This window comes from Scyliorhinus torazame, chromosome 22, assembly GCF_047496885.1.
Source record: "Scyliorhinus torazame isolate Kashiwa2021f chromosome 22, sScyTor2.1, whole genome shotgun sequence".
In the NCBI taxonomy this organism is placed as follows: domain Eukaryota; kingdom Metazoa; phylum Chordata; class Chondrichthyes; order Carcharhiniformes; family Scyliorhinidae; genus Scyliorhinus; species Scyliorhinus torazame.
Window position 1 is genome coordinate 17948514 of NC_092728.1, and position 10094 is coordinate 17958607.

A 10094-nucleotide genomic window follows, 5' to 3' on the forward strand; every position below is an offset into this window, starting at 1 on the left:
ACTGACCCCCCGACAGTGCGGCGCTCCCTCAGCACTGACCCTCCGACAGTGCGGCGCTCCCTCAGCACTGACCATCCGACAGTGCGGCGCTCCCTCAGCACTGACCCTCCAGCAATGCGGCGCTCCGTCAGCACTGACCCTCCGACAGTGCGGCGCTCCCTCAGCACTGACCCTCCGACAGTGCGGCGCTCCCTCAGCACTGACCCTCCGGCAGTGCGTCGCTCGCTCAGCACTGACCCTCCAACAGTGCGGAGCTCCCTCAGCACTGACCCTCCGACTGTGCGGCACTGCCTCAGCACTGACCCTCCGGCAGTGCGGCGCTCGCTCAGCACTGACCCTCCGACTGTGCGGCGCTCCCTCAGCACTGACCCTCCGACAGTGCGGCGCTCCCTCAGCACTGACCCTCCGGCAGTGCGGCGCTCCCTCAGCACTGACCCTCCGACAGTGCGGCACTGCCTCAGCACTGACCCTCCGACAGTGCGGCGCTCCCTCAGCACTGACCCTCCGACAGTGCGGCGCTCCCTCAGCACTGACCCGCCGACAGTGCGGCACTTCCTCAGCACTGACCCTCCGACAGTGCGGCGCTCCCTCAGCACTGACCCTCCGACAGTGCAGCGCAACATCAGCACTGACCCTCCGTCAGTGCGGAGCTCCCACAGCACTGACCCTCCGACAGTTCAACGCTCCCTCAGCACTGGCCCTCCGACTGTGCGGCGCTCCCTCAGCACTGACCCTCCGACAGTGCGGCACTCCCTCAGCACTGACCATCCCACAGTGCGGCGCTCCCTCAGCACTGACCGTCCGAGAGTGCGGCGCTCGCTCAGCACTGACCCTCCGACAGTGCGGTGCTCCCTCAGCACTGACCCTCGACAGTGCGGCGCATCCTCAGCACTGACCCTCCGACAGTGCAGCGCTCCCTCAGCACTGACCCTCCGACAGTGCGGCGCTCCATCAGCACTGACCCTCGACAGTGCGGTGCTCCCTCAGCACTGACCCTCCGACAGTGCGGCGCTCCCTCAGCACTGACCCTCCGACAGTGCGGCGCTCCCTCAGCACTGACCCTCCCACAGTGCGGGGCTACCTCAGCACTGACCCTCCGACAGGGCGGCGCTCCCTCAGCAGTGTCCCTCCGACAGTGAGGCACTCCCTCAGCACTGACCCTCCGACAGTGCGGCGCTCCCTCAGCACTGACTCTCCGACAGTGCGGCGCTCCCTCAGCACTGACCCTCCGACAGTTCGGCGCAACCTCAGCACTGACCCTCCGACAATGCGGCGCTCCCGCAGCACTGACCCTCCGACAGTGCGGCGCTCCCTCAGCACTGGCCCTCCGACAGTGCGGCGCTCCCTCAGCACCGACCCTACGACTGTGTGGCGCTCCCTCAGCACCGACCCTCCGACAGTGCGGCGCTCCCTCAGCACTGGCCCTCCGACAGTGCGGCGCTCCCTCAGCACCGACCCTACGACTGTGCGGCGCTCCCTCAGCACCGACCCCTCCGACAATGCGGCGCTACCTCAGCACTGACCCTCTGACCGTGCGGCACTCCCTCAGCACTGACCCTCCGATAGTGCGCCGCTCTCTCAGCACTGACCCTCCGACAGTGCGGCGCTCCCTCAGCACTGACCCTCCCACAGTGCGGCGCTCCCTCAGCACTGACCCTCCGGCAGTGCGGCGCTCGCTCAGCACTGACTCTCCGACAGTGCGGCGCTCCCTGAGCACTGTCCCTCCGAAAGTGCGATGCTCCCTCAGCACTGACCCTCCGACAGTGCGGCGCTCTCTCAGCACTGACTCTCCGACAGTGCGGCGCTCTCTCAGCACTGACTCTCCGACAGTGCGGCGCTTCCTGAGCACTGACCCTCCGACAGTGCGGCGCTCCCTCAGTACTGACCCTCCGACAGTGCGGCGCTTCCTGAGCACTGTCCCTCCGACAGTGCGGCGCTCCCTCAGCACTGACCCTCCGACAGTGCGGCGCTCTCTCAGCACTGACTCTCCGACAGTGCGGCGCTTCCTGAGCACTGTCCCTCCGACAGTGCGATGCTCCCTCAGCACTGACCCTCCAATATTTCGGCACTCCCACAGGACTGACCCTCCAACATTGCGGCGCTCCCTCGGCACTGACCATCCGACAGTGAGGCGCTCCCTCAGCACTGACCCTCTGACAGTGCGGCGCTCCCTCGGCACTGACCCTCCGACAGTGCGGCGCTCCCTCAGCACTGACCCTCTTACAGTGCGGCGCTCCCTCAGCACTGACTCTCCGACAGTGCGGCGCGCGCTGAGTAATGGCCCTCCGACGGTGCGGCGCTCCCTCAGCACTGACTCTCCGACAGTGCGGCGCGCGCTCAGTAATGGCCCTCCGACAGTGCGGCGCTCCCTCAACACTGACCCTCCGACAGTGCGGCGCTCCCTCAGCACTGAACCTCCACCAATGCGGCGCTCCGTCAGCACTGACCCTCCGACAGTGCGGCGCTCCCTCAGCACTGACCTTACGACAGTGCGGCGCTCGCTCAGCACTGACCCTCCGACTGTGCGGCACTGCCTCAGCACTGACCCTCCGGCAGTGCGGCGCTCGCTCAGCACTGACCCTCCGACTGTGCGGCACTGCCTCAGCACTGACCCTCCGGCAGTGCGGCGCTCGCTCAGCACTGACCCTCCGACTGTGCGGCGCTCCCTCAGCACTGACCCTCCGACAGTGCGGCGCTCTCTCAGCACTGACTCTCCGACAGTGCGGCGCTCCCTGAGCACTGTCCCTCCGACAGTGCGATGCTCCCTCAGCACTGACCCTCCAATATTTCGGCACTCCCACAGGACTGAACCTTCAACATTGCGGCGCTCCCTCGGCACTGACCATCCGACAGTGAGGCGCTCCCTCAGCACTGACCCTCTGACAGTGCGGGGCTCCCTCAGCACTGACCCTCTTACAGTGCGGCGGTCCCTCAGCACTGACTCTTCGACAGTGCGGCGCGCGCTCAGTAATGGCCCTCCGACGGTGCGGCGCTCCCTCAGCACTGACCCTCCGACAGTGCGGCGCTCCCTCAGCACTGACCCTCCGACAGTGCGGCGCTCCCTCAGCACTGACCCTCCAGCAATGCGGCGCTCCGTCAGCACTGACCCTCCGACAGTGCAGCGATCCCTCAGCACTGACCCTCCGACAGTGCGGCGCTCCCTCAGCACTGACCGTCCGAGAGTGCGGCGCTCCGTCAGCACTGACCCTCCGACAGTGCAGCGCTCCCTCAGCACTGACCCTCGACAGTGCGGCGCATCCTCAGCACTGACCCTCCGACAGTGCAGCGCTCCCTCAGCACTGACCCTCCGACAGTGCGGCGCTCCCTCAGCACTGACTCTCCGACAGTGCGGCGCTCGCTCAGCACTGACCCTCCGACAGTGCGATGCTCCCTCAGCACTGACCCCTCCGACAGTGCGGCGCTCCCTCAGCACTGACCCCTCCGACAGTGCGGCGCTCCCTCAGCACTGACCCTCCCACAGTGCGGGGCAACCTCAGCACTGACCCTCCGACAGTGCGGCGCTCCCTCAGCAGTGTCCCTCCGACAGTGAGGCACTCCCTCAGCACTGACCCTCCGACAGTGCGGCGCTCCCTCAGCACTGACCCTCCGACAGTTCGGCGCAACCTCAGCACTGACCCTCCGACAATGCGGCGCTGCCGCAGCACTGACCCTCCGACAGTGCGGCGCTCCCTCAGCACCGACCCTACGACTGTGCGGCGCTCCCTCAGCACCGACCCTCCGACAGTGCGGCGCTCCCTCAGCACTGGCCCTCCGACAGTGCGGCGCTCCCTCAGCTCCGACCCTACGACTGTGCGGCGCTCCCTCAGCACCGACCCTCCGACAATGCGGCGCTACCTCAGCACTGACCCTCTGACCGTGCGGCACTCCCTCAGCACTGACCCTCCGACAGTGCGGCGCTCCCTCAGCACTGACCCTCCGACAGTGCGGCGCTCCCTCAGCAACTGACCCTCCGACAGTGCGGCGCTCCCCTCAGCACTGACCTTACGACAGTGCGGCGCTCCCTCAGCACTGACCCTCCGGCAGTGCGGCGCTCGCTCAGCAGTGTCCCTCCGACAGTGAGGCACTCCCTCAGCACTGACCCCTCCGACAGTGCGGCGCTCCCTCAGCACTGACCCTCCGGCAGTGCGGCACTCGCTCAGCACTGACCCTCCGACAGTGCGGCGCTCCCTCAGCAGTGTCCCTCCGACAGTGAGGCACTCCCTCAGCACTGACCTTCCGACAGTGCGGCGCTCCCTCAGCACTGACCCTCCGACAGTGCGGCACTCCCTCAGCACTGACCCTCCGACAGTGCGGCGCTCCCTCAGCACTGACCCTCCGGCAGTGCGGCACTCGCTCAGCACTGACCCTCCGACAGTGCGGCGCTCCCTCAGCAGTGTCCCTCCGACAGTGAGGCACTCCCTCAGCACTGACCTTTCCGACAGTGCGGCGCTCCCTCAGCACTGACCATCCGACAGTGCGGCACTCCCTTATCACTGGACCATCCGACAGTGAGGCACTCCCTCGGCACTGACCCTCCGACAATGCGGCGCTCCCTCAGCACCGACCCTCCGACAGTGCGGCGCTCCCTCAGCACTGGCCCTCCGACAGTGCGGCGCTCCCTCAGCACCGACCCTCCGACTGTGCGGCGCTCCCTCAGCACCGACCCTCCGACAATGCGGCGCTACCTCAGCACTGACCCTCCGACAGTGCGGCGCTCCCTCAGCACCGACCCTCCGACTGTGCAGCGCTCCTCAGCACTGCCCCTCCGACAGTGTGGCGCTCCCTCAGTACTGACCCTCCCACAGTGCTGCGCTCCCTCAGCACTGACCCTCCGACAGTGCGGCGCTCCCTCAGCGCTGGACCTCCGACAGTGCGGCGCTCCCTCAGTACTGACCCTCCGACAGTGTGTCACTCCCTCGGCACTGACCCTCCGACAGTGCGGCGCTCCCTCAGCACTGACCCTCTTACAGTGCGGCGCTCCCTCAGCACTGACTCTCCCGACAGTGCGGCGCGCGCTCAGTAATGGCCCTCCGACAGTGCGGCGCTCCCTCAACACTGACCCTCCGACAGTGCGGCGCTCCCTCAGCACTGAACCTCCACCAATGCGGCGCTCCGTCAGCACTGACCCTCCGACAGTGCGGCGCTTCCTGAGCACTGTCCCTCCGACAGTGCGATGCTTCCCTCAGCACTGACCCTCCAACATTGCGGCGCTCCCTCGGCACTGACCATCCGACAGTGAGGCGCTCCCTCAGCACTGACCCTCTGACAGTGCGGCGCTCCCTCGGCACTGACCCTCCGACAGTGCGGCGCTCCCCTCAGCACTGACCTCTTACAGTGCGGCGCTCCCTCAGCACTGACTCTCCGACAGTGCGGCGCGCGCTCAGTAATGGCCCTCCGACGGTGCGGCGCTCCCTCAGCACTGACTCTCCGACAGTGCGGCGCGCGCTCAGTAATGGCCCTCCGACAGTGCGGCGCTCCCTCAGCACTGACCTTACGACAGTGCGGCGCTCGCTCAGCACTGACCCTCCGACTGTGCGGCACTGCCTCAGCACTGACCCCTCCGGCAGTGCGGCGCTCGCTCAGCACTGACCCTCCGACTGTGCGGCACTGCTCAGCACTGACCTCCGACAGTGCAGCGCTCCCTCAGCACTGACCTTACGACAGTGCGGCGCTCGCTCAGCACTGACCCTCCGACTGTGCGGCGCTCCCTCAGCACTGACCCCTCCGACAGTGCGGTGCTCTCTCAGCACTGACTCTCCGACAGTGCGGCGCTCCTGAGCACTGTTCCTCCGACAGTGCGATGCTCCCTCAGCACTGACCCTCCAATATTTCGACACTCCCACAGGACTGAACCTTCAACATTGCGGCGCTCCCTCGGCACTGACCATCCGACAGTGAGGCGCTCCCTCAGCACTGACCCTCCAACATTGCGGCGCTCCCTCGGCACTGACCATCCGACAGTGAGGCGCTCCCTCAGCACTGACCCTCTGACAGTGCGGGGCTCCCTCAGCACTGACCCTCTTACAGTGCGGCGGTCCCTCAGCACTGACTCTTCGACAGTGCGGCGCGCGCTCAGTAATGGCCCTCCGACGGTGCGGCGCTCCCTCAGCACTGACCCTCCGACAGTGTGGCGCTCCCTCAGCACTGACCCTCCGACAGTGCGGCGCTCCCTCAGCACTGACCCTCCAGCAATGCGGCGCTCCGTCAGCACTGACCCTCCGACAGTGCGGCGATCCCTCAGCACTGACCCTCCGACAGTGCGGCGCTCCCTCAGCACTGACCGTCCGAGAGTGCGGCGCTCCGTCAGCACTGACCCTCCGACAGTGCAGCGCTCCCTCAGCACTGACCCTCGACAGTGCGGCGCATCCTCAGCACTGACCCTCCGACAGTGCAGCGCTCCCTCAGCACTGACCCCTCCGACAGTGCGGCGCTCCCTCAGCACTGACTCTCCGACAGTGCGGCGCTCGCTCAGCACTGACCCTCCGACAGTGCGGTGCTCCCTCAGCACTGACCTCCGACAGTGCGGCGCTCCCTCAGCACTGACCCTCCGACAGTGCGGCGCTCCCTCAGCACTGACCCTCCCACAGTGCGGGGCAACCTCAGCACTGACCCTCCGACAGTGCGGCGCTCCCTCAGCAGTGTCCCTCCGACAGTGAGGCACTCCCTCAGCACTGACCCTCCGACAGTGCGGCGCTCCCTCAGCACTGACCCTCCGACAGTTCGGCGCAACCTCAGCACTGACCCTCCGACAATGCGGCGCTGCCGCAGCACTGACCCTCCGACAGTGCGGCGCTCCCTCAGCACCGACCCTACGACTGTGCGGCGCTCCCTCAGCACCGACCCTCCGACAGTGCGGCGCTCCTCAGCACTGGCCCTCCGACAGTGCGGCGCTCCCTCAGCTCCGACCCTACGACTGTGCGGCGCTCCCTCAGCACCGACCCTCCGACAATGCGGCGCTACCTCAGCACTGACCCTCTGACCGTGCGGCACTCCCTCAGCACTGACCCTCCGACAGTGCGGCGCTCCCTCAGCACTGACCCTCCGACAGTGCGGCGCTCCCTCAGCACTGACCCTCCGACAGTGCGGCGCTCCCTCAGCACTGACCTTACGACTGTGCGGCGCTCCCTCAGCACTGACCCTCCGGCAGTGCGGCGCTCGCTCAGCAGAGTCCCTCCGACAGTGAGGCACTCCCTCAGCACTGACCCTCCGACAGTGCGGCGCTCCCTCAGCACTGACCCTCCGGCAGTGCGGCGCTCGCTCAGCACTGACCCTCCGACAGTGCGGCGCTCCCTCAGCAGTGTCCCTCCGACAGTGAGGCACTCCCTCAGCACTGACCTTCCGACAGTGCGGCGCTCCCTCAGCACTGACCCTCCGACAGTTCGGCGCAACCTCAGCACTGACCATTCCGACAGTGCGGCACTCCCTTATCACTGACCATCCGACAGTGAGGCACTCCCTCGGCACTGACCCTCCGACAATGCGGCGCTCCCTCAGCACCGACCCTCCGACAGTGCGGGCGCTCCCTCAGCACTGGCCCTCCGACAGTGCGGCGCTCCCTCAGCACCGACCCTCCGACTGTGCGGCGCTCCCTCAGCACCGACCCTCCGACAATGCGGCGCTACCTCAGCACTGACCCTCCGACAGTGCGGCGCTCCCTCAGCACCGACCCTCCGACTGTGCAGCGCTCCCTCAGCACTGACCCTCCGACAGTGTGGCGCTCCCTCAGTACTGACCCTCCCACAGTGCTGCGCTCCCCTCAGCACTGACCCTCCGACAGTGCGGCGCTCCCTCAGCACTGACCCTCCGACAGTGCGGCGCTCCCTCAGCACTGACCCTCCGACAGTGTGTCACTCCCTCAGCACTGACCCTCCGAGAGTGCGGCGCTCCCTCAGCACTGACTCTCTGATAGAGTGGCACTCCCTTAGCGCTGACCTTGTCTGCGGTGGGGGCAGGAGGAAGTGTTGAGCTTAGGCTCATGTCTTTGGAGTGATGGTGTGTCCCAGAGAGGGAGCCAGACAGAGGGCGCAGAGATCAGTGATTGATGGTGGTGGCAGTGTGGATTTCGCAAATTCTTGCCTCTCATTTGGGTCCCAGCCAAACCTCGAGCTCATTAACCAGTCCGGATGATGGCCAAGTGATTCTTTAGCAATTGTCGCCCCCAGGTGTCAACCAACCTCGGAAGAACTACCTTCAAACATTTTGTCAGAGTGAAAGTTGTCAGACAGGTGGTGTTTTCCCAGCGGGCGTGTCCGATGTGAAGTCCTGGTGCGGGCAACGACTGCTTGGGGCCCGGTTTGAACTTGTTGCTTCGTTCTGGAGCCCAGGCTCAGCAGAGGCTCGCTAATCCGCTCCTATCCAGCTGGTCACGCCCTTAAACCGACAGGGAAGATTCCAGTTCAGGATCGGGCCTAGTCGAGCCACAGAGCAACCCCTACGTACCTCACCTGACCTTCCAGCCAGAGTTAAGCGAGCAATTCCTGCCCAAAATACCATTCAATCCGTCCAGTCTGTGCTGGACCTGATTGGATTGGATTTGTTTATTGTCACGTGTACCGAGGTACAGTGAAAAGTATTTTTCTGCGAGCAGCTCACAGATCATTAAGTACATGGGGGCAGCACGGTAGCACAGTGGTTAGCACAATTGCTACACAGCTCCAGGGTCCCAGGTTCGATTCCGGCTTGGGTCACTGTCTGTGCGGAGTCTGCACATCCTCCCCGTGTGTGCGTGGGTTTCCTCCGGGTGCTCCGGTTTCCTCCCACAGTCCCAAGATGTGCGGTTAGGTGGATTGGCCGTGATAAATTGCCCTTGGTGCCCAAAATTGCCCCTAGTGTTGGGTGGGGTTGCTGGGTTATGGGGATAGGGTGGAGGTGTTGACCTTGGGTAGGGTGTTCTTACCAAGAGCCGGTGCAGACTCGATGGCCGAATGGCCTCCTTCTGCACTGTAAATTCGATGATGATCTATGATAACATGGGAAGAAAAGGGAATGAAAGAAAATACATAATAGGGCAACACAAGGTCCACAACGTAACTACATAAGCACTGGCATCGGATGAAGCATACAGGGTGTAGTGTTAATGAGGTCAGTCCATAAGAGGGTCATTTAGGAGTCTGGTGACAGTGGGGAAGAAGCTGTTTTTGAGTCTGTTCGTGCGTGTTCTCAGACTTCTGTATCTCCTGCCCGATGGAAGAAGTTGGAACAGTGAGTAAGCCGGGTGGGAGGGGTCTTTGATTATACTGCCCCGCTTTCCCCAGGCAGCGGGAGTGTAGATGGAGTCAATGGATGGGAGGCAGGTTCGTGTGATGGACTGGGCGGTGCAGGAGTAACTCAGCCCAGCCCCCCCTCCCCCCAGTGACCCTGCAGGAGTAACTCAGCCCAGTCCCCCCCCCCCAGTGACCCTGCAGGAGTAACTCAGCCCAGTCCCCCCCCACCCCCCCCCCCTCCCCAGTGACCCTGCGGGAGTAACTCAGCCCAGTCCCCCACCCTCCCCCCAGTGACCCTGCGGGAGTAACTCAGCCCAGTCCCCCCCCCCCAGTGACCCTGCAGGAGTAACTCAGCCCAGTCCCCCCCCCCCCAGTGACCCTGCGGGAGTAACTCAGCCCAGTCTCCCCCCTCCCCCCAGTGACCCTGCAGGAGTAACTCAGCCCAGTCCCCCCCCCCCCCGTGACCCTGCAGGAGTAACTCAGCCCAGTCCCCCCCCTCCCCCCAGTGACCCTGCAGGAGTAACTCAGCCAGTCCCCCACCCTCCCCCCAGTGACCCTGCAGGAGTAACTCAGCCCAGTCCCCCACCATCCCCCCAGTGACCCTGCAGGAGTAACTCAGCCCACTCCCCCCCCCAGTGACCCTGCAGGAGTAACTCAGCCCAGTCCCCCCCCCCTCCCCCCAGTGACCCTGCAGGAGTAACTCAGCCCAGTCCCCCCCCCCCCCAGTGACCCTGCAGGAGTAACTCAGCCCAGTGTCCCCCCCCTCCCCCAGTGACCCTGCAGGAGTAACTCAGCCCACTCCCCCCCCAGTGACCCTGCAGGAGTAACTCAGCCCACTCCCCCCCCAGTGACCCTGCAGGAGTAACTCAGCCCAGTCCTCCCCTCCCCCCA